Source organism: Neopsephotus bourkii, unplaced genomic scaffold (genome assembly GCF_033783945.1).
Source record: "Neopsephotus bourkii isolate Nb327-2 ecotype Australia unplaced genomic scaffold, CSIRO-AGI_Nbou_v1 NB_1508, whole genome shotgun sequence".
NCBI lineage: Eukaryota > Metazoa > Chordata > Aves > Psittaciformes > Psittacidae > Neopsephotus > Neopsephotus bourkii.
In genome coordinates, this window is record NW_026901984.1 from 3,381,203 (window position 1) to 3,406,986 (window position 25,784).

The 25,784-nt window shown below is 45.3% G+C and overlaps 1 protein-coding gene across 4 annotated transcripts in view; it reads left to right on the forward strand.

Moving 5' to 3' along the window:
• The first annotated feature begins 639 nt into the window (after window positions 1-639).
• GRB10 (growth factor receptor bound protein 10) overlaps window positions 640-25,784 on the forward strand; it is a 146,271-nt gene continuing 121,126 nt past the window's right edge. For 2 of the 4 annotated variants that reach the window (XR_009727877.1, XM_061369603.1), the window contains exon 1: window positions 640-832. The gene's annotated coding sequence lies outside the window, so the exon portion shown is untranslated. Of the gene's footprint in view, window positions 850-25,784 lie in introns of all 4 variants that reach the window. The other 2 variants (XM_061369604.1, XM_061369607.1) reach the window with 2 other exon arrangements.

The following is a 25,784-nucleotide window of genomic DNA, read 5'->3' on the forward strand; positions in this document are numbered from 1 at the left end:
GAACCGAACATCCCGGAGCACGGTGGCTTGCGTTGAAGCCTACACAGTAGCTCTCAGGGAAGCGTGCATCTCCGCTTCCCCTCAAAGAGCTTTTTCGCAGTCCGAGTTACTCGCAAGCTGCTTGCAAGTAGGACTGCTTGGAGCTTGGGTAAAGCTCTACTGACTCTCGGGGTGACATCCCACAGGTCCGCCTGCACACAAGTTAAAAGCGGCAGGCTGCAGGAGTGCTGCCGGCACCGGGGATCGGGGCAGATGAGGGTGCTCGGCAGCGTGGAACAGCTCCCCGCACAGAGAGCACAGTGCTGTCGGGGCGCAGGCAGGAGGGGACCCGGCGCCGTTCTCTCGACAGCGCTGTGGGGAAAAGCGGTAGGGCAGCGCGGGGCGAGGGGGGAAAGTTCGCAGATGCCGCGGGTGCTCTGTTGGCTTTAAGGGGAACACAGTGTCCCCCCCTCCAAACCAAACCACGCGAGGGTGCTACCAGCAAGCCCCGCAACAGCCCCGCTCCCGCCCAGCAGCGCAGTGCCCCGCCGGGACTCCCAGCTGCCCCCTGCCCTCACCGGGGCGGCGGCGGGGCGCGGGCCGGGGCTGCGGCTGCGTGCGGCGGGGGCGGGCGCGGGGCGGGAGCTGGGCGGGGCGCGGAGCGCCGCCGGGAGTCAGCTGGGCGCGAGTGGAGAGCGCGGCGGTTGCGGGGCGCCGTTAGCACCGGGAGCCGGTGGCGGAGGCAATCAGTCAGCCAGCAGCAGGAGCAGCGGCGAGGGCGGGCAGAAGTTTTCTCCGCAGATCCGTCCCGCAGCGCCGGGTCGCCTTGCGGAGGCGCGAGCGGCCCCGTCCGGTGTGTTTTCTGTTTGGGTTTGTTGGTGTTCGCTTGCTCAGTTCTTCCTTTTATTTTTTTTTTTAATTTTAAAATTTCATTATTTGTGTTATTTATTTTTCTCGTTACTTCTGAGGCGCGTGGCTCCGAGCACTTGCCCTCCTCCGCCCGTGCTCCTCCTCCCCGCCGCCTGGAGGACACCCCCATCCCTTCTCTCCCCTTCCCCACCCGCGCTCCCAGCCCCGCCGTGCACGACCCTTTCCCCGACCCCCTGCTCCCGCACGAAACTTGGCGGGTGCGCATCGCCCCTCGGGGGGGGGGTGCCGACCGGTCGGGCGCCCAGCAGGTAAAGGGCTGGAGGGCAGCGAGGGACTCGCTGGGGGGGAGGCGGCGGCGGCTGCCCCCGGGGAGCCGCATCGGGGGGAGGCTGGGCTGGGGTGGGGTGGATGAGGGCTCGCCGGCTCCTCGGTGGCGGAGGCCGGTGGGAGGAGGAGGAGGAGAGCAAACTTCCTTTTCCTGGGGACGCCGGCGAGCCCCCCCCCCCCGACTTCGCTGTGCCGTGCCCGTCGGGAGCGTCCACAGCACCTCCCGCAGGCAGGAGGGCAGCCCCCGTGGCCGGACGGGGAGCGGGCGGCGGCTGGTGGCCGCGGGGCTCGGGGAGCGGCTCTTTACCCCAGCGCGGAGCTTCCGCGCCGCGTTTTGTTTGCTCGCCCGCTTCGAGCCTCTCTCCAGCGGCGCCGGGAGCCGGGCTTACCCGTCTTGCGCCGGGGGTGGGTAGATCTGGCGCGCCAAGTGTTGCTGGTGCTGCCCCAACGCCCCGCGCCCGTGTCTCCCCGTCCCCCCGGGCTCAGTGTTGGCGGGAGGGCAGTTTGCAGAACGCCATCCCGGAGTGCTGCCGCCTTCCTGCTCGACCGGCGTGCGGGTGTGCGCGGGAGCCGTGCCCGGCAGCCCCCCGGCAGCCCCGAGAGGGTGGTGAGGACCGGGTGTCTCCTGCCAGTGCTCCCCGCCGGGGCGAGCCGCGCACGCACGGGTCTCTCATTGTATAACTGTGGTACTGCAAGCTGGGGCTGAAACTGTGGCATCTTTATGCGAACAGTTTGCAGTTAATTGGTTTGGCAGATGAACTCCGGCAAAATCCTCTTGCCCGCTTCTGCTGCTTAAGTGCCAGCGCACTCCCCTCCTCCTCTTCCCCCTTTTCCCCCTGCTTCCCTTTGAAGCGTCGCATAACTCTGTATTGCCAGCGGTATGGAAAGTGCTGATTCAGCAGCCCGGAGCCCCACTCCCTCTGAAGTGGTGGTCTGCCTGAAATGTTCCCATTTGTTGAAATGGGAACATGTGTTGCTGGTATGTCAAAGCAGCATTGATCAGGTTTTCTGAAACAGCCCTGAAGAATGTGGTTTGCTTTTCCCTTTGCTAAAGAAGAATGAATTAGGGGTTGTGTGGAAGTGAGAGGGGGATCGGAGGGATGTGGGTAGCTACCACCTTAAGTTGTGCTGCTGAGGGACAGCTGAAATTGTGCTGCCTCGTAGAGGTGCTGAGCAGTTGCTTGTTTTAACAGAGATTTTATAGGACATGTAGCAGTGATGCGTTAACACTCCTAACTCAAGCTATTCCTGTGTCTAGAGACTAGTTGTACTTAAAGCTCTTGAAAAGGTGCAGAGAAGGGCAACAAGGCTAATCCTAGGATTAACAGGAGCGAGTTATGAGGACAGGTTAAAAAACCCACCACAAACACATGGAGATTAGAAAACCTGCACAGGAAAAAAAAAAAAAGGAAAAATGCTTGAAACTTCAAATAGCAGCTTTGGCTGTGCTTTGTGATCGTTTTGGGGCTTGGGAAGGGTGCAGGGGTCAGCAGGATGCTCTCACCATGCAGTGTTAGCCTTCCTGGAGGGCTTACCTCACTGTGCAGTAGGAGAGGAAGAGCTGTGCCAGAGCTGTATTCCTCTGGGCATCTGTGTACAGTTATGGTAGTATCGAGGCTGCTTGGGTTTTCTTTCTCCAAATCCAAACGCTTTAAAATTCATCACAATGTAGAGCAAACAGCGAAGTGTGGAGAGCACTGTTTGGTAGCCTTACTGCAAGCGGTAAGCTGACAGAGCAGTGGACCCTGACGCTCACCTCCAGTGAGCATTTTACCGTGTTATACTCTGATTTATTTTCTTCACTTGGATTTTGTTTGTTCTTTAAGTAGGTCTTGTTTGCCCTGGCCACATATTACAGATCTTGTGGTACTTCCATGGTTTTCCTTGGTTTTGTTAATCAAAATATCCCCTCCCTTACCACTGTGTGAGTTGGCTTTCATCCTCAGATACAGCCACACCTGGATTTCAGTAGCATGTTCCAGTGTTGTTTTTTTTTCCCAAATGTGAAATGGATCTCTGCGTTTCAGTACTGCTTAAAGCATGTACTGTGCGCTCCGTGAATAAAGCAAATATTTGCAGCCCTCTATCTTGTGAGCGCTTAAGCGGCTCCAGGAGGAATTGTCACAAAGGTTTTTATAGGAATCTTTGGTTACGTTCTCGGCTGCGCTTGGGGTGTAAATAGGCGAAAAGTATCTGGATATCTCTGTCGAAGGGATCCTTCCAAGGCAGGGAGTTCCCAGCTGGCAGAGGAAAGGCATAGCTGGGTCATGCACCGCGTCTGCCAGCACCAGGAGAGTGTTGCACTGGGAGTTTGTTTTCTCACAGCACCGAACTAGCAGATGTCCCCCTGGACTGTGCAGCCCCGGCAGCTTCCCTGCCTGGCCGTGTGTGGCAGTGGCAGCAGGCTGGCCGGGGGGGTCCTGGGTGGTGTTGTACCGCCTGGGACTGTGCTGTCACTCCTCCCTTCTGCAATCCCCCTCCACAGGCTGCAGTGGAGGTTTTGCCGTGATGAGGCTGAAGGAGGCCAAGTTTCTAGGTAAAACTTTGGCTTAGACCAGCTGATCTCTGTCTTGGGAAGTGTGTGTGCTGGGAATGTGCACTTAGGTGCTTTGTCAGACACCTGGGAGCTGGGGGGACAGGAAGAGACAAATGGTTGCCTTTTGATGACCATCTTTAGGATGTACTGAAGTAATTGTTCGTTGGAGCATGTCACCGTTTGCAGCAAACACAGTTGTGCAGAAATCTTACCAACTCCTGCTGGGCTTTTTACTCTAAACCTCTGTGTGAACTTCACTAGTGGGGTCAAGGGAAAAGTTTTTCTTAATATTAAGCCAGCATTTCTGTCCAAACTAAGCCTAAGGAAGCCTACTTTTCTTTGGATCTGTCTCAACTGCAAGGCTATTGATGCCAGTTCACAGTGCAATGTTCCTTGTGTGTGCCCCACCTGGCCCAGTGTTTTCACACATGAGGATGATAGCTCTTGAGACCTCTGCCTCTGTCAGGCTTGCATGGAACTTGCCAACTGGCCTGGCTGCAGTATGATTGCATAAGCCTCCTTGTGTAGGAAAGCAGGCTAAGAAGTTAGGATTGTTTTTCTTGGAAGCTGGACCTGCTCCTGGGCATGTCCAAAACATACCGGCTGTGACTCTTCACCTAGGGAAATCTAGGAATGGAGGGCCTTCTCCTAAGAGGTGAAACTCCACAGTCTTGTTAGGAATTATGAGGAATGAGGTTGTTGAGGGATCCTTTTATAAGCACTGAATTTTATTTACAGGTTTTGCTATTCTTGCACTGCCTGCTGGTCAGGAGAGCACTTTGCAGCCTAAGCTTGGATGTGGCAAAGGAGTCTTGTTTCCCATCGGTTTTTCTCCCAAACTGGTGGTTGTTATGAAACATACTGTCAAGTAAACAGATGTCACCTCATTGACTTTTCTATCTTTTTACTTGCTGAGCTGTGCACTTCTGAACTAGTCCCTTGCCAGGTCTTTCGTATTCTCATGCCATCTGTTGAATTGGACGATCTTTTTGGACAGCAGTTCTCTCACTAGCTCAGTATGGCTCCTCTTGCTTTGTGGATGCAAGAGGACTATCCAAGGAAGCCAGATTCCACTATGAGTGCAGCATAAAAGAAAACTGTTGATCAGTATGTGGCATCCTGTCTACAAACAGACTGCTAATATCTTCAGTGGTGAAACAACCAGAATAGCCTCTCTTTATAAGATCTGGTTGGATGTATTCTGCAGTCACTTCGTTGGCATGCTTTATTCCCCTGAGTACTGTCTCTTCAGCAGATACCTGATGTGAGAGAGAGACAGGTGCTACATTTTTCATATGTTCATCTGAAAGGTGTTTATGGCAGCTTTTGGACTTATAATGTGCATAGGAGTACTGAGGAGTGAAGGATACATGGAGTTACCACCAGAGCCAAGTTATCCTGAAACTCTTAAAGAGATCTTCCCATTAACACTGGTGAGCATTCATTGCCTGAACGTTGATCTCCCTTCTTGCTTTCCTAGAGTCTTCCAAGTTGCAGATGTATCGGTTCATGCAGATTATTTAGGACTGAAGGCATTGCACGTTCAAGCCCTTCTTTAGAGTAGTGCCCTTGTGAACAGTTCTGTCTTTCCTGGTCTCTGTAACAGGAAATGATCAGTGATTTCTGTTTAATGGAGAGGAGCCATTGCTGCCAAAGAACTTGAAAACGTGTTGGAAAACACGAAGGTATGAGGTTTTGACACAGTGAGTCACTTTCTTTTAGGAGAAGGCAGCAGTGGCTATGCGGCTGCTTGTTTTTTTCCAGTCCACTGGCCCATAGCGGTAAGGACCAGAGACTCGGGTGTGGGTTGAACAGAAGTATAGACAGGGTGAATCACATGGGTTCCTCAAAACCCAACACTAATGCTGATTTACAAACCCAGAGAGCTTTTAATTTAGAAACCTGCTAATTGCATCCCAGTTGGTTAACCCAGGGGGAGATGCAGACTTACTGCCCCTGAATGGCTACAGCAAAAGCTGGCCATCACAGAGATTGGTCGTTCTCACTGGATGATCTTTTTAACAGAGAAGGAGACCTTCTCCAGCAGCACGGATAATACAGCATGTGACTAATACTGTAAATTAGTGCGAGGGACCTTTTCCTTACTTTCAGAAACCTTTGATAAGTTATTTTGGTAAGTTATTATATCTTTGATATAAAATGATAACTTTGGAGAGAGGAAAATGTGTAGTTCTCTGATGTATGTTTTGAAAATTACAGGTATATCAAGTTTGTAGATTGCTAGACTAGGTCTGGCATAATCTAGGCACATGGCATGAAAGTCTACCTCACTGATACTGAGGGAGGTGAAATGTGTCTTTTAGAGCTCTTTGCAGCTTTAAAGACTACTATCTTTGAGATTATGCTTGTTCAGGTATGATGCGGATTTTTGCTAGGCTTGTTTGCTAGAATAGTTTGACGACTTCTTGGAGAAAGGATCAGCAGTGAGAAATTTCTGTTCTACCATCCAGAAACAGACTCTGCTTATTTGTCCCCAGAGTGTGAATTGGGGAGAAGGTGAGGGGAGTTGCAAGTCTAAATCATAATGCAGAGTGTATTTCTGGAAAGAGCTTTGGGCCTTTGGTGGTAGTCACGGTTCTTGGGTGCAGAGGTGATGAGTGCGCTACATGAGCTTGCTAGGAACACCATGACTGTTTCTTCTTGCAGACAGATACTGTAGAGTATCTGAGAAAAAACCCCAGTGTTCTATTTCTGTTGTATTCTTTTGTTGGACTCCAGGGGAAGACCACAAGAGGTTTTCCCATTATCTTACCCCCCTGCTGCTAAGCTGTCATCCTTAGGCCAACAACAACAAGTTGAACAGCTATGTTGATCTTAATGCCCAACAGTTGCATTAATGATTACAGTATTAACTATCAGTTGTGTTGCTCCAGCAGTACTATTCAAACAATATATTTCTTAGTGAGTCTGTTTCAGCTTTTTTGGAGGCCAAACCCAAGGAACATGGGCAAATTCCAAAAAGGCAGTTTTACACAGGCAGATCATGATGAATGGGGTAATTGTAAACACATGTTTGGTTAAAACACTAGTAAACCAGCCTCTGATTCTTACCAGCCTCCATCAATGCCAGCTTCTACTAGTTCTCAACAGGACAAAAATAGGAAATGACTTTCCTGGCAGGCAAACCATAGAGGAAATGCCATGCCATCCTGTTGGAATAAGCCTATAGCCCAGTGGGAAGGAACTCGCCTGCAGAGCAGCAGTGGGGATGTCTGCATTTGTTCACAAAAAAGCCTTCAGAGTGTGGTCCTTGCATTCCCTTCACGCTTACTGCTGCAGAATTTGTGTCAACAGAAATCTGAGAAACCGATTGGCTGCTGTGATGCTGAGCCTGTGATTGCTTAAGGCTGCAGAGGAGTAAGGGTGGATAATGCTCCATGAGACCAGTATCATTCTTCCATTATGCATCCCTGGTGAGAAAAGTCAATAAGCAGGGAGGATCTTTATGTCCATAAGCTCTTCATGGTGGAGATTAGCGCTTGATGAACACTTGGAAATTTATTTCAGTGCCTAGGACCTAAATTCTGACTTTCTGGTGACTTGATCAACTGGCTGCATCTCTGCCCTGACTCATGTTGTTGGTTTGTAGCACAGCCTAGGCTTTCAGAAGTTGTTTTTTCCTTTTACTTCCTTTTACTTTTATTTCTAGGTCATCTTCAAGTGCTAATTTTGGTTTTGAAACCATAGGGAAGGGAATCCTTGAAATGTCACCCAAATCTCGTTCACTGCAGATGCTCCTGTTACAGAACAGTTTGACCCTGGAACATATTCTTGGTCAGGAAGGTGCAACCAGACTATGTCTGTGCATGCTTCATGTGCTTGTAGAGTGCTTCAGATGTCAAAACTAACTGGCAGCAAAGATTTGGATGCTTTTTGAAAGGACAAACTGTTAGAAAACTTTACCAGGTCTTGATTTTAATGGAGGATGGTAGGACAAGGTAGTGGTATATTAGAATGGATTAGAGCAGATGTTTTAAGAGCTGAAATAAAAATGGGGAAGTGTGGGGGCTTTTTGTTACTGTTTTTTTTTTGTTTGTTTTATCATTTTTTTCCCCTTGCTGCCTGCCCTCACCCCTCCCTTTTTCTTTCTTTTCCATGATGTTCATCTACTAGGTACAGATTAAGGCAGGAGAATGTTCCCTCTCCTTAAACAGGAGTTGGGAGGGGGGGTGAGAAGGATTGGGGGAAGGTAAAATCTGTAGGTTGGTCTTGCTTAGTGTACTGTTAAAGCTCTGAGAATCCTTGGAAAGGAATGAGGAGCTTTTATTATACCAGAGCACAAGTGTGGAATTAAACTTCAAGGAGCTGGAAAAGCTAAAAATTCAGAAGCTTGTGGTATTTTTGTGTTGTGCGAAAGCCTTTCTTAAAAGGCTTGCTCTCCCTTCTGGCTCAAATGCATTCAAGTCCATTTAGGAGAATGTTAAGGGAGAAATATGTATTGCAAGGCCATTGATTCTTCCTGAATTAATGTCTTGTGGGTGATCATTCTTCATTCTAATAGCTGCTTGTGCTGACATCACCCGAGATGTCAGGGGATTATGTCAGAATTCAGGCCTTGATATTTTGCAGAACAATGGCTCAAGTGCTGGCAGATGCTTTGTCAGTGGGTCAGGTTGCTTTTGTTTTTCCTGTCCAGCTCTAACTGTGATGTTCCAGTTACTGTACATGGTCACAGCAAGGAATGTAGTAAACAATTTCCGAGAGAATTATATTTGTGCAGCACAATTGTGAGGAGGAAATACTACTTGCCACTAGCTCTTATGCTAGAGGCGGATTTGCCATCGGCATCCATCACCCAGACAGAATACATGCATTTTTAAGACTTTATAAAAAAGCTCACCAGCTTTAACCATAAGCTTTATTTTGTGTTGTGATAAAATGTTTCATTCCAGGAATCCTGAAGTCCAAAAAGTTGAGGGTAAAATTGTTTGGGTTTTGTGGTAGATTTTTTTTTTTTTCCCTTTTTCTGGGGATGGTTGTTTGTTTGTTTGGTTTTCTTCCCTGGCTGCTGGGCACCTAACTTCAGTTTCTGTTTTTAAGTGATGGTTCCTAACGAAAGCCCTTGTGGTGGTTTAACCCAGCAGGCAGCTAAACACCACACAGCCGTTTGCCCCAGTGCAATGGGGGAGAGAACGGGAAAAAGGTAAAACTCGTGAGTTGAGATAAAGACAGTTTAATAGGACAGGAAAGGAAGGAATAATAATGTGGTATAGTGGAGGGTCTGTGGCAAAGGGTTGGAACTAGATGATCTTTAAGGTGCCTTCCAACCCAAACCATTCTGTGATTCTATGGTAAAAGTATATAGAAAAGAAGTGATGCACAATGTGGTTGCGCACCACCCATTGGCAGATGCCCAGTCACTCCCTGAGCAGGGGGATGACACCCCCTGGCCAACCCGTCCTGCCCCAGTTTTGTTGTTCGGCATGACATCAAATGGTATGGAGTATCCCTCTGGTCAGTTGCGGTTGGCTGTCCTGGATATGTCTCCTCCCAGCTTCTCCTGCACCCCAGCCTCCTTGCTGGCAGGGCAGTATGAGAAACTGAAAAGTCCTTGATCAGGGTAACCCCTGCTCAGCAACAACTACAACATCAGTGTGTTATCAACATTATCCTCAGACTGTAGCCAAAACACAGCACTGCACCAGCCACTAGGAAGAAAACTAACTCTATCCCAGCTGAAACCAGGACAGCTGTGTAAGGGGAAAGCAACCAAAATAGCCCCTATTATTATGCTCTAGAAATGATCCAAATAGAATGTCACAGAGCATATGCGATATTCATGAACTGATAGCTTTTGCTATTCTTTACTGGTAGGTTATTAGAACATTATGTTTCTGAAGAGGCATTGCTGGTTTGGAGTTTTTTTTTTCCCAGTAAGGCTTCAGGAGAACGGAGCAAGAAGGCAATGAGATGAGCCGTATGAGTGCAGAGCAAATGCTGTTTGGGGTTGCTGGCACCTCTGATGTGTGCTCAGGCTTGTTTTGCATTCAGCACACAGTTTTTGTTATAGAGCTGATGTTAAAAAGGTCAAGAAAAATCTCTGTGGAGTTCCTTGCTAGCAAAGTTGGATTACACTGTGTGAGCACATGGAAAGTCAGAGGAGTACTGCAAAGAATGTTGCAGCTGATGCTGTGCATGACAGTATGAGTTTAGATGTGTTGATGGCACTTGCAACACCTGGTTGAGTTGTTGTTTGGTAACCTCCCTCCCCAGTGTCCTTTGAGAAACATTACTGCTTATACAGCTTTTAGTAGGAGAATGGCATTGGAAGATGTCTTGCTAGCCTTAGCTAATTCTGGTAAATGTATAATTTGTCCTGGTTTACTTGCAAATGGTTCAACTCTTTTTCCCAGGAGCAGGAGAAGTTCTCATAGGTGTTTAGAAAACAGACAGATTTGGAAAGTGAGGTGAACAGAGGAGTTCTGTGCTATAACAGCTTGACTTCTAGTTTTGCTTGTATTCATCTCAGAGAACTTCTTGGGCCCTTCATGTCCAACAGTCCAACTCTTCCTTACAGGGTTTGTTCCCCAGGGGAGTTTAATTTAAAATTTACATGAGCTAAGGTGACATTATCTGTAGGTGATGTGAAGTAACCTGTCAGGTCAATTCGGTAGCGCTTGGTAGAGTTTAAGGGAGACAGCCAGTGTGCAGCCATTGGTGATACAAGTAATTTTTTTCCATGTATAGAGTGCTGAAATACAAATTTCTGTTGTGAAAGATCTGGAATATCAAGAGGCGAAGAAGCTTTTTCCCTGAAAAAAAGGCAGGTCTTCATTTATTAAAAGATGTGGGCCATGCTAAGAGCTCACTGCTACCAGAAGGCGATGTCAAGTTTGTCAGTGTTTGGCTCTCTTAACTTGGAGGAACTTGGCCATTCACTACACATGTTCATAGTTGACTCTCGAAAGCTGTCCTGTGTACTGTTTTTTTTCTGGGGTTGGTTTGTTTTGGGTTAGAGGATGGGATTAGCTCTTGGAAACATGGTGGGGTGGCTTCCAGGGGAAGGTGAGGTGCCCTTCCAGGGAAATTAAGAGGAAGAAACAGGAGAGCGAAGAGTGGGTCCCCTCTTCTTTCAGTGGCAGCAAACTTCTAGGCCAGCTTGACCAGAGGACCCTATTGTATTTTCTGAAGAACCAGCATAGGGTTTTTCTCTGAATTCCAACAGCATAATGGAGCTACACAAACAAGCTAGACTAGACCTGGCTTTGTACCTGCAAGGTTTACCTGTCGAAGGGAATTTTCTGCAAGGGGGTGGGGATTAGGCATGTAGGGTTAGGGAAAAGATCTTGTGTTAACCTTGTACGTGATCCATATGCTGTCCTGAAATGTGAATCTGAGTAACAATGTCTTTCTTTACATCTGTCTTTTTTTTCTTAAAGGAAATGGACATGTGTTGTTGGGTTGTTTTCTTCAGATGAATGTGAAATGTGTCAGTGCTAGGTGGGGTTTTTTATTGCGCAACTCAACAGTAACAAAAATGTTAGTATTGCTTTTGTACATTTAAAGAAGATAAAAATAGCACCTTCACAGTTTCAGAAGATTATGTAAGGTATGTGTGGCTGTATCTTATTATACGATCGCCATAAATCAGAACTGAGGAAGTAACTGGTATTAAATCCATCATTATTCCTATTATGAGAAATATCAAGCATAATACCTATTCATACATACGAGAGTGCTAATAGGAATACTGGAGATTTGGTTGACTTGCACTGAAACGCGGTGGTAAAACATACTTGTCTCAGGCCAGTTACTGGCTGAAATGTTCTGTCCTGGAATGTTCCCAGTCTCTCAGTTCCAGAGCTGCCTGTGAGCTGGTTCAGCTGCTCCACTCTAACCAAGCTGTGTTTCTGCAGCCAAAGTAAAATAAAGACATTGGAGGTGACTGATCTTGCATCTACTAGGTTGTAAGGCGAATCTCACCTACAGATTCCTGTGACTCTTGAGGGGCTGCCTTGGAACGAGCTTCAAATTTTGCAGCTTTGCTAAACCTGGTGTGACTTAGCCTGAAAAAAAAACCAAAATAACTGAACAGCAACCAAAACCAAAACCCTCTTCCCTGCAAACTAGAACCCAAAGTAAGTTCTTTGGTAATTTCAGTTAGTCTTGCTTGTGGCAAATAATGGAATGTGGAATTATTTTGGGGGCAAGGTGACGTCACGGCTTTCCTTCGTTTTGTCAGACAAGGCTTGGGAAGGCGTATTCTTGGGTTTGGGTTCTTGGATTCTGGATTGTACAGTGGTGATTGGTGTTTCTCTTCGGAAGCATTTCTGGTTGGTTTTTTTCTATAATTCTAACAAAAATGATTGGGCTAATTGCCTAGCTCAGTCTTTCCAACTGGGTACTAACTCCGTTATGTGGGAATTTTTGGATGGGCTTGAGGAGCAGATCTTTTCTGAACTGTCATTAAAGGGATCTGCCTCTGTCTAAAAACAGTTACTGTCTTTTTTCAAAGTCATTTGGAGAAGAACAAAACGCATGCAATGTTCTCCCCATACCCTGTGTTTTACTCTGAGCTTGCTGTACCAGCTGCTGAAGAAAGTTCAGGTTTTATAATGAATGCTACTCAGAATGCTTCAGTTGTTTTGCATAGCTGTGCTATGGTTTGGTGCTATTGAGATGAAGGAATTAATGAATGAGAAGTAATTTTATGGGCACTCTAACATGGTTTCATAGAAATACCAAGTTTATTCCTCTTCTCTGTATACCTGGTCAACTTGTTTGTATGCTGAACTTCAACCATGTTGTATCTGTACTGACTTGGGCAGTGATTCATCCAGCCAGAGAAGCATCCATGGGACTACTTATTTTTGTTTTATTTAACTTCTATTAAGTGTGTGTGGACTGAAGCTTTCTTCCTGTGCGTAACCGTGCCTTGTCTAAAGTCAGTGTTTGAGGATGACCTACGTTCAAGATGTGTGGTCAGAGTGAATTTTTGCCTAAACCTATGGTTGAGCTGTAAATCACTGCACTGTGTGGGCAATGATACTTTTGTCCAGTAGCTGGGCTTAATTCACTACTTCCTGCCAGTATGCTCTCGTTCTGCAGTTGTAATTCTGTGAAGCCAAGCAAGGAAGTGTGTGCTTTATGTGAGGAGCTTGCAAACTCTTCTAAATCCTGTCTTGCTGTGTGAAAAGACTGGATTTCCCAAACCGGCTTTCTCTGCTCCCTGTCCTGTGGCCAAGGCCACCTTGCTACAACTCACTGATCAGCAGTATCACTTTCTGCTCCCAGCAGCCCTGTGCCCATGCTGTCTCCCATCCTAGCAACCTAAATACCCTGTTTTGCTCTTGGGTGGGTTAGGTGCGCATACACTTCAGGGCTGTGACAAACACTGGAAATCCCCAGTGGTGACTGTGTACAGGGAGCTGGAGTTAGTGTTGAGCACCACTGCTGCACAGTGGAAGAGGAAGCATCTTGACAAGGTAAGCCACAAGGGAGGATGATGCAGTAAGACCAGTTTGCCATGCGTGCTTTGCACTGTCTTAATGTGCTCTACTGACACTGTGAGTTAAAGCGAGTTTTCATGATAGGGACTGTGTCTGTGGCACAGTTTCTGGAATGTCTTATGGATGTTGAAGACTTGCTTATGAAGGATCTTTGAGAGTTGATGTAGTTCAGTGATATGCTGGTGTTTGGTATAGATCATACAGTTGATCCATAGATTATGCTGACTATTTCTGGCATAGGAAGATGAGAGGAAAGGTGAAAGGAAGAATGTATTGTATCTCATGGTCAGGGTGACAAATATCCTTCTGTAGGTTAGGATTAATAGCTCATTAACATGGTTTCAGAAATACATTAGTGTACTCTGTATTTAACTATTTTATACAGGCCCTTTATGGTGCCCGAGAGAGGTTGTCTCCCCCACAGTTGAACGTGTACCACAGTCAACACTTCATTGGTACCCTTGGAACCTTGCTACAAAGCTTTTCAGCAACATGATGTATGCAGGTCTGGTTTGTGTCAGTGTGCAGTGGGAGCCATAGTCCCAGGCGGGGCTGGGGGGCCATTGGGCTTGGTGGTACTGTGAAAGCTTTGTGGGTCTGTGGTAATGTGCTGAGCTGAGGGGCTTGGAGGAGAGAGCCTCAGGTTATGTCTTCCTGTGGTCTTCTGGGATCCTTCTTAAAGTAGTGCTGTAATGGGATAACTTGTGCTGCCTGACACCCTAGGTCGAATGAGGTCCCTGGAAAACCAGTGGACTGAAGGAATAGTCATTAAAAGTGACTTTCACCTGAGATGCTGCCTCTGAAATCCATTAGCAGTTTAAAATTAACCAGATACTCCAGGTAGCTTAAATGAATCTTAATGACTTTCTGCCACTTTTATTAGAGGAGTCTTTTTACACTTGTTGCCTTAGTGCAGCCTGGATTGCAAAATGTTTTGGTTTTTAATCAGTGAAGATGATTCTGCAGCATGGCTGGAATCTCCCTAAAGAGTGTCTGATCAATGAAGAAATAACAGGATTTGTGTATACCAAAGCAGAGCAGCCTAAAGCAGCTATATCCTGAAACTGACGTAACCTATAAAGCTTTGAATTACACCATCTTCCACAAAGGTGCACTGCAAAGTCTCCCAGCCCTTTTGCATAATGTAAGAAAGAACTGAGCCATCCCATTGTTAGGGAGGAAAAACTGAATACAGACTAAAGACCTAAAATTTAACGAAGAATGTAAATTTAGCCTGAATTTTGGGTTTAGATGAATACCAACTAAATTTTTTTTTGTGGCACTTGCTGTAAAAGAAAGTTTAGAAACCATTCCAGTCTGGTTCTGAGGATCTGATAGACACTTTCTAAATGACCACACTGCTTATATGGGTGTTTTGCAACAGTGGGAGGGGAGGGAAGAGGGAAAGCTACTTTAAATGAGGGAGGCTGGGAGACAAATGCAGAGAACCTAGAAGAGAAGGCACAAAGAAGGGCAATATTGACAAGATTCTCAACTTTTAATTAACTTGACTTTTTATTCCTCTCCCAGTGCACCTGCTTCTCATCAGTGAGAGGAGAAGGAATCAAACTGATTTCTGTAGTCATGTGGGTATTTCTAGTGTGATGGACAGAAAAGGCAAAGCAGACTGTCCCCTCCTTATCCCTCAGGTGAAGATATGATGTGATGGCTTGGGGAGCGTCTTAGCTCAGGGCATGGCTGGATAACAGCCCTGAAAATGATTACTGATAGGATTATCTTCTTTCCTGGAGCTGTTGGTGGGCATCTGGGCGCATGGGGCATTTCTCCCCCTCTAATTTGCTCTTGTGAGACCCCACCTGGAGTACTGCATTCATCTCTGGGGTCCTCAGTGCAGGAAGGACATGGACTTGTTGAAGAGGGTCCAGAGAAAGACCACAAGTGATCAGAGGGCTGGAGCACCTCACCTGTGAGGAAAGGCTGAGAGAGCTGGGCTTGTTCAGCCTGAAGAAGAGGAGGCTCTGGGGAGACCTTATAGCAGCTTCCAGTACCTAAAGGGGCCTGCAAGAAATGTGGAGAGCAGCTTTTTACAACAGCATGTAGAGAGAGGACAAGGGGGAATGGCGTTAATCTGAAAGAGGGTAGATGTAGATTAGATAATGGGAAGAAATTCTTCGCTGCGAGGGTGGTGAGGCACTGGCACAGGTTGCCCGGAGAAGCTGTGGCTGCCCCATCCCTGGCAGTGTTCAAGGGCAGTCTGGATGGGGATTTGAGCAGTCTGGTCTAGTGGAAGGTGTCCCTGCCCATGGAACTAGATGATTTTTAAGATCCCTTCTAACCCAGACTGTTCTGTGTTTCTGTTTGTGTGGGAAATGGCTGCTGGTTCTGGGGGCTCTGTTTTGCTCGTGTGATGGCTCCATTGCTCTGTATTTCCTTCCGCATCTGAGCTGATGGAAATTAAATTCTCGGAGATTATGATTGCTTCTTCGAAGGTAGAGGAAGTGTTAAGAAGAAGGAAAAAAAGTGAGAGAATGAGTGTTTATACCTCATTGCATAGTAAACATCCCACTTGTGATACAGGTAGCTAAGTTATGTCTGACACTTGGCCTGGCTTCAGCCCTGCTGTAAACCACAAGTGTCACTTTTGAGTAGATGTTTATTTGACATGTCCTGTGGTCTGTCCCTGTTCGGAAAGCCGGGGATTCCAGGGTTTACCACATGGTGAGGCTCCTGAGCAAAAGGGCTTCTGCTCTGAACATGAACGGTGGCATGTCTGAGCTTCATGAAATGACAATGCCTGGCCAACTACGTTGACTTAAAGTGTCTACGTCTACTGATTTTATTAAAGATAAAAAATTCCCTTATTTTTAATTCCCCAGCCCTGTCACTCTGTAGGAATGACTGGTGCTTTGCCTTCGTGGACTATCAGCTTTGCTCTCCAAGATCCCAGTATCTGCAGTTGTAAAGATGCAAAGCAGGGAGTGGACAGTCATTCTTGATATGGAGGGAAGGGCACTGGTGCTAATCCCTTAAATCCACAGCTGGCCCCTCCCATACATAGAAACCTGATCTTAACTCTTAGATCCTCCTTGCTGTTGCTGTGATATTTATACATAATACCCACTTCTTAAAACAAGAGGGCATTAGATCTAGTCAGATTTAAGGAAAACTGCATGAACCTGCCTCATAAATATTTATCCTTATAGCAGCATTGTACTCTGGGATACTCAATATGGTGAATGACTGTCATCTTGACAGTGTATGATACAAAGCAAATGCAATTTCAAATATTTCCCTTAAGCCTCTGTGGCATGCTTAAGTATCTTCCAGTTGCATGGTTAAAGGCTAAAGTAAATCTTCTGCCCAGGAGTAGAGGAGTGTGGGGAGATTTGTGAATCCCCAGCTACTTCCATTGATGAAAGTGATGAAGACCAAACTGTAGTGTGGGGGAACTGGAGAGAGAAAATGGGCAGAATAAGATGGTAATGGTTGCCATTGTGTCTGATCAGAGTTCATTTCCTGTAAACGCTTCCAGAGGTGGGTACAACGCAATGCTCACAATCCATAAGCAAAAAAAACCCCAAAACTAAAAATTGAAGGGCTTGAGGTTTGTTTTTTCGGGTGTTCTCTCCTCAAAACTCCAGAGATGCTCACTATTCAGTAAGCGTTGATGCCAAGCTTGCAGAATGATGGGGTTGCACATTACAGTACTGACTTAATTGTGCTCAGGTAACTATGTATAGACGATTCTCTTCCATGGTTTTCTGGAAGAAATTTCTTTACTCCTTGTACTTTTCAAGAACCTGACAGCCAGTGAAGCCTTGAGATTTTGATGCATAACTCGTAGATTGTGGCTAAGTATAAAAAACCCCATTCAAGACATTAAAGTGGTGTTTCTGCTGTTCATCTTCCAGGATGAGACTGGAGGGCAGAATTCCTAGTGCTGCTCTCCACAGGATGCCTCTCTGTTGTTGGGTTCTGGTCTGCTTGTAGTGTTAGGACATAGCTGGATCCTTGTATTGACAGAGGCGAGTACATGGTGTAGACTTGTTAAAAAAGATTCTCTAACGTGTAAGGTTTGTAGTGGGCTGGGGTTTTTTTGTGTGTGTGGTTTTTTTGGGTTTTTTTTTTTTTTTTTGTATATTTTTATTTTAAGACATTTTGTTCCTGAAGGTTACTGTTGGCATGCAGCTCACTGGTGTTCTCGCTTTGGGTAATACCCTTGTAAGAAAGAGACAGTGCATCTGTGTTAGGCTTATTTTTTCATGTAGCACAGTCCTAGATCTAGAGGAGAGTTTAGAGAGCTCAGCTAGTCACTGGAAAGCTGAAGCATGGCTGTGTTTCTGATGGCAGTTTGGTGACAGTGATGGGGAGACTCTGCATACTCCTCAGACAGTCTTGTCTGTTGACTCACTGTTTTTTTTCCTTTTAGCAATTTTGACTTGGTGTTTTTCTTTCCTCTTTCCCCAGTGCCCTCACACTGCACCCTCCCTGCCACTCCACCCAGTAATGTTTTCCCAAATCTTCCTTGTTGCTTGTTAAATCTTTCTGTTTCTTCTTCTGAAAGTTAGGGGCATGCAGAACACTTTTCCCTCTTTCTTTCCCCCAGGCTTTCATGTATTTGAAAGATACCATCATGACCCTTGCTTTCTCTTCTCCTGGCTGAGCTCCAGTTCATTTTGTTTTTCCCTTTTTCCTCCCAGATGTCATGTTTTTCTAAGTCTGTGGTGTTCCTATTGCTTTTCCTTGGGTATTTTCCAGTTGATCTTCTCTGAAATTTGCTGAAGACTGGATACAGCATTGTGCTGGAAGCTTTATCAGTCACGAGTAGAACAGAACTGTTGCTTCACGATTCTCACATATGTTCCTCTATACATTCCTGTATGGCATTTGCCTCTTTTTCAACAAAAAAATTTCCAGCTTTTAAAACTTGCTTTTAATTCAGTCTTCCAGCAAACTGGCAGCTTTAAGTTAGTAGCTTCCCCAAGTTTAATGAGGTCATTTTACTCCTTCATTATCTAGATCATTAGTATTAGAATAGTGTGGGACCAGGGCAGATCTCTGCGGAGGTTATTCAGTATGTCAACCTATTATGTGAGTCTTCCCATTTATCCAGCTCTTAGCAAAAATGGTACAGTTATTCAGTCACTTTCAAATCTGCCATAAGATGACTGATTGCATTGATAATGGTATGACAAAGTTTTCTTAACTTTTCATAAGAATGTGGATTGAATCTTTTGACATGTTTTTTTTTTGTTAATGTCAAGATTCAGTGTCTGCTCCTGCTATGTTCCTGTGATACATTATTCTGCAATAATGTGAAGCTCAATTGGTTTGACTGGCTTATCCATGAACAATCAGGTTTTGTTGAGCTCAGTCTTTTATGTTCGATGCTAGCAGATGGGTTTAATGGGAATCCACGTGCAAATAAGCAACAGCTATCATTCTTCAGGTTGTTCCTTCCACTCCTTTCCCCTCCCATTTCCTTAGGATATCACTGTTTGCCATTCTTCAGCCCCTGTTACCTCGTCAATCTGCTATGAACTCTCAAAAACAACTGCTAATGGTTTGAAGTCTTAAGAAACACCCGAACTGTTCAACATGTTCATAACTGAATTTCATGAAAAGAAGCTAATTTGGTAGAAAGTTGATTAACTTTTATTGATTTAGTGTTGTTTTGTTTGGGTTTTTTTCCCTTCTCCTCTGTCCTGTCATCACTAGTATTGGGTTTTGTTGCTTGTTTGTGTGTTTTCGTTGTTGTTTGGCCTTGTTACTTGTAGCTTGAGAAGGTGATGAGTGGACTGACCTTTCCCTTAATCATTATTTTATTGCTGTGGAATTACAGAATGAGGGTTTGATACTTTCGATGTCTCTTGCTTCACCTTCACTTATTTTGGTATTGCTATAATTGTCTTCAGGCTATTGCTTTTTTAGTGGGGTGTAGATGGATGGACTTTGTTTGACCTCTTTAGCTGGTGAGGGAGAAGTACTAACTGTTGCTTGCTTTTGGTCATGTATAGATAACAGCACAACTTAAATGTCTTGGGTTTGGGGATTAACTAGAAGCCAGTTGAAAACTGGGGGTGAGAGAACAGTCACTGTCAGAAAGCTCTCTTCAAATACAGTGGCAAGTTCTTTCATCCAGAATCGACCCATTGAAATCGTTCATGGACAAATGCCAAAAGGTTGAATCTTCACGTTGGCTCGTTTTGTCAAATTTGGGTTTGAGAGCATCATTTAGTTGGTGCTCAGCCGTAATTCGGAAGCCATGTAAGGTTTTATGTATGGTGTTTCTGCTGAGTCTAGAATAGTTTAAAAATGGAAACTACTGAAATATACCAAACCCAAAATGGCCTGGTACTCTCTTGATAAACTAGAGGCTTTGTTTTCTGTCACCACCAGGTATAGAAGCTTGTTGGGTAAGGGTATGTTAACAGTGGAGATGGTGAACAATGCTAATGCTGTTTGCAAAATAAGAAGCGTCTGAAAAGGAATGTACAATCTCAAGAACAGATTATCTAGGCGTAATACAGACTAACAAATTTTTGTTGGCTGGCAGCTGTCTTTCAGGTTAGGATCCTGTCTTTGAAGCTCTTTTATAGAGTTGACTTCCTTTCTGCAAAGTGCATGATGAAAGGGGCAGAGTAAATTCCTCATGGAGACTTGTTCTTCCTGGTCTAACAAAAATGAATTTACAATGAAAGCACAAGGTAGGCAGCATTAAGCTCATGGAGGCAGGTAAGATTTGTTGGAGGAGCCTGTGGCTACTTTAGATTTTGTTGTGCCTCTGTACTTCAGAATTGGCAGACTGCAGGACGGTTGTCACCCCTTTGATGGAAGGTGGGAAGACTAACTTGGTAACACACACAACTCTTGCTTTTATCATCTTGCTTCTTCTGCAGAAGCAGCATATTGTTTGTGAGACAGAGCTTACATAATCTTCCTTCTGTGTGTGTGTAAACATGTTTAACACAGGCCTTTTGTTTCTTGACTAGTTTAAATTTACCCATAGTGTACATACAGTGTGGAAGGGGATGGAAAAGGGGTGAGTTAGCAGGAGGCATTTTGGGGGTACTGGAGGATAGGGGAAATCAGAACTTGGATGGACCCATAACAAGCAAAACAGAACTGAAATAATCCCTTTCTTATCTTCTATCCATGCCCTACCCTGCCAACAGTAAACTGACTATCTCTAGTCAGTGGTATCACAGCCCTTGCTCTTGCTTGCTGGGTTGATTCTCCTGTTGCACAGTAGCTGGTAGAGAGGCTTTAAATGCAGAATTATCTTATAAGCTTGTGCCATTTTTGGCCAGCTGTTAGTTTTTAAAGTCTTTAAAATCACCCACTAAAGACAACGCAGAAGAACAAAAGTCAGCCTGGATATGTGGCGTGTGTGTTCTTGTTTAATGTCGGAATTCCTGGTATGGCCAGGGACACATGCCAGCTTTGGCAGTACAGGGCACAGTTCAGATACTTAAGTACTATACTAAAAATAACGGGACTATTTTTGACTGGGACCCAATTAGGGAGGGAATAACTTGTTGCTCTGCGATCAGTAATGTGAAGTAGCAGGCAGGCTTCAATGTGCAAGTAAACTCAGCTGCTTTGCTTGCAGAGTTGCCAGTTTTGATGCTGCTTTCTCACTGTGTTCGTTAGATGCTTTTCCAGAGGTTAAAAAGAAAAGAAAATCCTCCTCTTAAGGCAGAGCTTGTGTGCTCTAGTTCAGATTTTGATATTGCAGTGTTTAATAGCATTACAGCTCCTAATCCTCCAGCAGTGGCTTGGGGAATTCCTAGAAGGCAGGGAGCTGGAGGCAGGGAGCCTGCACAGTGCCTTCACCACTGCAGCAAGCAAGGTTTGCCCTGCCCTGCTGCAGGGCAACGAGAGTGAGTCTGGGCAGCTAAGGAGCAGAGGGGCTGGCTTGAAGATAGTCACTTTTCTCCTGGTTTGCTTGAAGGAGAAGGGAGCACGGTGCTGCTGTTGTTTGCTTTCCTATGTCAAGATTTATGGTGAAAATAACTTGCACATTGAAGTGCCTGAAACAAAGCATTACTTTACACTTCAGTAGCTTCTCTCTGATTTTATTTTTGGTGATGCTGCTTCCTGCCACCTTCTTACTAGATCGCTCAGGCTTCACTGAAGTAAGTTAGAAGACTGAATTTTCCTGTGTGTGGGGAAGGAGCAAGCATGCTCCAGCATCCAGATCTTCTGGAGGGTTTTCAAGTGTTTGCCTGCATTTGGTCCCAATTCTGTGCTGTTCATTAGAGCAGGGTTGTGGATGAGGGAACACTTTATGGACACTTATGCAAATACTGCGTTGGATAGAATTGTGCTGGTGCTGGAGATGAAAGCTAAATGCACCTAAACCTTCTATTTTTATAGATGTCTTTCTAGCATGCTATTTTGAGAACATGAAAAAGCCAGAATCTTTATGGTGGTGTGAGTCTCATGCTATTTTGAAAGTAGCTTTTTGTTATATTCAAAATAAGAAGCTGATAAGAGTTGTCCAAGGCCTTGTTCAGCTGTGGTATCTTAACAGCTTTTGTTACAGTATTGAGCTTATGTTGGGATTTTGGCAGGACTTCATCAGATTTGTGCAGGGAGCTTCATGTTCTTTAAAAATCTTACGTTTTGACTTGTTCTTAGCCTAGCCTGGAATGCAGAGGAAGAGACTTCTAGATGCCCATTATGAAAACAGCACCTTTTGTATGCACCACTGAAACGTATTGCTTTCTGGATGTAGTAAATTCACATGGAAATAGTGGGAGAGGCACCCTGGCGAAGGGGATCATGTTTTGTGTTACAGAGAGCCAGCGTTTAGGCGTGTGCTTGTCAACTCACAAGCTACATGTATTCTACCTTCTGCATACTGCAGCAGCCTGTGGGACTTGCTGTTAAAAGTAAATGTTACATGGAGGATGCTTAGCAACTGTAGTTTTTAAGTCTGTGCCAAATTGTTAAAGGTGCAAATCTGTTAAATCAATGCAGTGTTTTGTGGAGGATGCAGCGCGGCAGTGCTGAGGTTCTGCTTCTAAACCTCTGTGGTGTGGCTGTCCCTCCAGCTGTCCTTCCTCACCCCTGTTAGGTTAATGTGGAGCACCCACAATTCACAGCCAGGAATATTAATTTAAAAAAAATAATAATGATTGATGTTAATTTGAATTGTGAGCTTAGTTCATGCAGAAGGGCTGTGTTTAATGAGCCTGGCTGAGTAGCCCTCCGTCCTGCTGTCTCTGGTGGGGGACATGACCTGGAGCAGAGTGACCTGGGGCCAGCAGCTGGGAATAGCCATGTCTTGAATGCAGAGCTTATGGCTCAGAAACCTGCCTTCTGCCACTGCCTGGGGCCTGCTGGGTGACCTCAAAATCCTTTCTGGCTGTCCTGGTTTCTCCATTTGAAAGCAGAGTTGGTACAGGGCTCCTTTCTTGGGAAAAAGGGCAATAACCTGCTTCAGAGTGAACATAGTTTTGGCTGTTCCTCTCAATAAGCACAGCTATAGTGGATCGAACCACAGATTAGCCAAGAACACCTTATATGTCCCTTGGCCATCAGCAGCAGTTGCTTAAGTAGAAAGCCTGGAAGTTTTCCTCTGTTTCTTGGCCCTTCTTCTCTGTAAGCTGTGCTGCAGTTCTCTGGAGTGTGCATCTCCATTACTGTAGTCACTACCCATTGATAAGCCTTCTCCAGTGCTTAATCTAAATTATTATTTTAATATATTGATAGGTCAGATTGCTCCATGGACATGATTTCCATGTTTCCTATCCACTTCACATTTTACCTACTCCTTTCTTTAGAGAAGGAATGGTATTCTCTGGGCACTTAGGCATGTCCTCTGTAACTGACTAGATGTCTGTCCTCTTCTGCCCCGGCTGTCTCTCTTCTCCATGCTGAATGAGCCAGGTCTGTTAGTTTCTGCTTTAGGAATTCCTCTTCTCTGTATTCTTTCTAATTCTATTTTACCCTTAGTGTCATAACAGCCCACATATCTCAAGGAGTGGGTGTGCCCTGGGTTTAATGACTTGTCATGATTCTGCTTTGCTTGTGGCAGTTCCCTAATTCTTAATACTGTATTTCCTTGTGAGGTAGTGTCTGCTTCCCCTACCCCCCCCCCCCAAAAAAAAAAAAAAAAATTAATGTTCAAACAGGACTTCAGACTCCTGATGCTTATTCAGCAGTACTCACAGGCAGGGTTATTTTTGGTTTTGCACATTGACTTGAGTTTGTGGAAATAAAATCAATGTTGCCCTCTTGCTTGCCTATTTGCTCATGATCATGGGATTGTTCCACTGTACTTTGTGTGAAGCTCCAGCTCTGAGTGAACATGTCATACCGCCAGTGAACTTCATAGAATCATAGAATAGTTAGGGTTGGAAAGGACCTTAAGATCATCTAGTTCCAACCCCCTGCCATGGGCAGGGACACCTTGTGCTAAACCATGCCACCCAAGGCTTTGTCCAACCTGGCCTTGAACACTGCCAGGGATGGAGCATTCACAGCTTCCCTGGGCAACCTGTTCCAGTGCCTCACCACCCTAACAGGAAAGAATTTCCTCCTTATATCCAATCTAAACTTCCCCTGTTTAAGTTTGAACCCGTTACCCCTTGTCCTGTCACTACAGTCCTTAATGAAGAGTCCATCCCCAGCATCCCTATAGGCCCCCCTCAGAAACTGGAAGGCTGCTATGAGGTCTCCACGCAGCCTTCTCTTCTCCAGGCTGAGCAGCCCCAACTTTCTCAGTCTGTCTTCATATGGGAGGTGCTCCAGTTCCCTGATCATCCTCATGGCCCTCCTCTGAACTTGTTCCAACAGATCCATGTCCTTTTTATGTTGAGGACACCAGAACTGCACACAATACACCGTGTCACCTCCTTGTTTGTCACGTTCCAGTCATTATGGATGTGTTGAAAAGAATGGACACTATAGTAATTCTTGAGACATCTTGTATGGAAAAGGTGCCTTGTGTTTTCTTACCTTTAATTCTTGTCCTTCAGCTGGGTGTTAAGGGGGGAACCACTTCTGGAAACTATAGCAGTTCAGGTCTTTTTAAGAATCTCTAGGTAGGGATAACATCCAAATGTCTTTGTCCATACGGTATCATAAACCTTGGGTAGGTTTGAGTCATAATGTCTACAAAAGCTGTACTGGTTCTTCCTCATGCCATCTTACTTACTGTTTATGTCTATGTGATCTAGTTTTAGATGGTTCTTTTTGTGAAAAAAGTTGCTTCCTAATATTTCAGTTCCCCGGATTTACCTTGAACTCACTTCTGCAAACTGATCTAACTTACCATCCATTTTTCATGCTATGTCCAAATCAATTCAGGTGCAACAGGGTATATACAGCAATTAATAGCTTGACAGTTTTGATAATTTCCTTTAGAAATCTTGGCTGAATTCTTTATGTTCTAGCAACTTAGTACAGTCTTTTAGTGGTCTTAAAATGTCATCTGTCAGCAGTTATTTAGTATATAGGGTGCTTGGTGTACTTCTGCAAGTTGGCTTCCTGATTTATTTGTAATTTTTTTTTTTTTTTAATGAACAGATACATCCTGTCTTAAGGAACTAACCCATAACAAGTCCTCACCTTTTCTTCAGGAAAAGAAACCTTGGAGGCATTTGCCGCTCACACCGGTTTTGAGGTGGGGGGAGAAGACTTGATTTCCAGTACTTTGCAGTAGAACTGGTAGCAGATGCCATTCTAGCCTGGTCTCTGGGTTCAGCCTGATGTCCAAGCTCACTCTGGGCATTTGTTTGAAGGTAACCATAAACATGAAATTGATATTTGCTATCCTGACTTCTGGGACTTTTGCCGTAGGTTATTGGGAGTGCCTGTTGCAGCATCAGTACATCCTGTGTTTCATTTCTGAACTTCAGTGTTGCTCCTCCGCGTTGCCTGTTCTCAAGTTACTGGGACACCAAGTTAATATCTTTGAGTACACTTGGCAGAACGAAGTCAGAGGAATGTACTTGGTCTCCAAATCCTGCAGCAAAAAAATGAATGCAAAATTTCCATGCCTGAGCAAGAAGTCTCGGGCAAGCCTCCCACTAGCAAAGGAAAAGACCTAGGAAGCTCTCGTGTTATCTTCTGCAATGTTAATGAAATGCTGCTTTCTTGACCGGTCTGCGAACTTGTTTATGAAACCTAATATTGCCCCGTGAAACTCAACACTTTGCTCCTTAGTACTACAGCCTGAGCGATGCTCAATGAGGTGGACAGGGTGCTTTGTGTATCAGCTGTTTCAGGCATTGGCACTTGGGAACTTCACCCGCTCCTGTGGAGGGGAGAGAAATCTCGGTGCCATAGCACAACCCTGTAACAGATGCATCTTCCAAAAAAATAAATAAAACAGCTGAGTCATTAGTTGGTTCTTTTTTTTCCATGCTGCCAGCCAGTCCCAATACCCTTGTATTGCACGTAGGAGGGAGAGGGCAGACAATACTGTCTTTTATTATTCATACCCCGCAGGACACTATCTTCACAAAATACGGGTGGCGTCTGTCTGTCTCCACTTCATGGGAAAGATTAACAACAATTAAGGTCAACAATTAAGGTTGTGAAAACCTTTGAATAACTGCAACATCTGCTCTCCTACTAGAATAAATAAAATAAAGCTGGAGCTCTAATTGCCAGCAGAGTACTTGCTC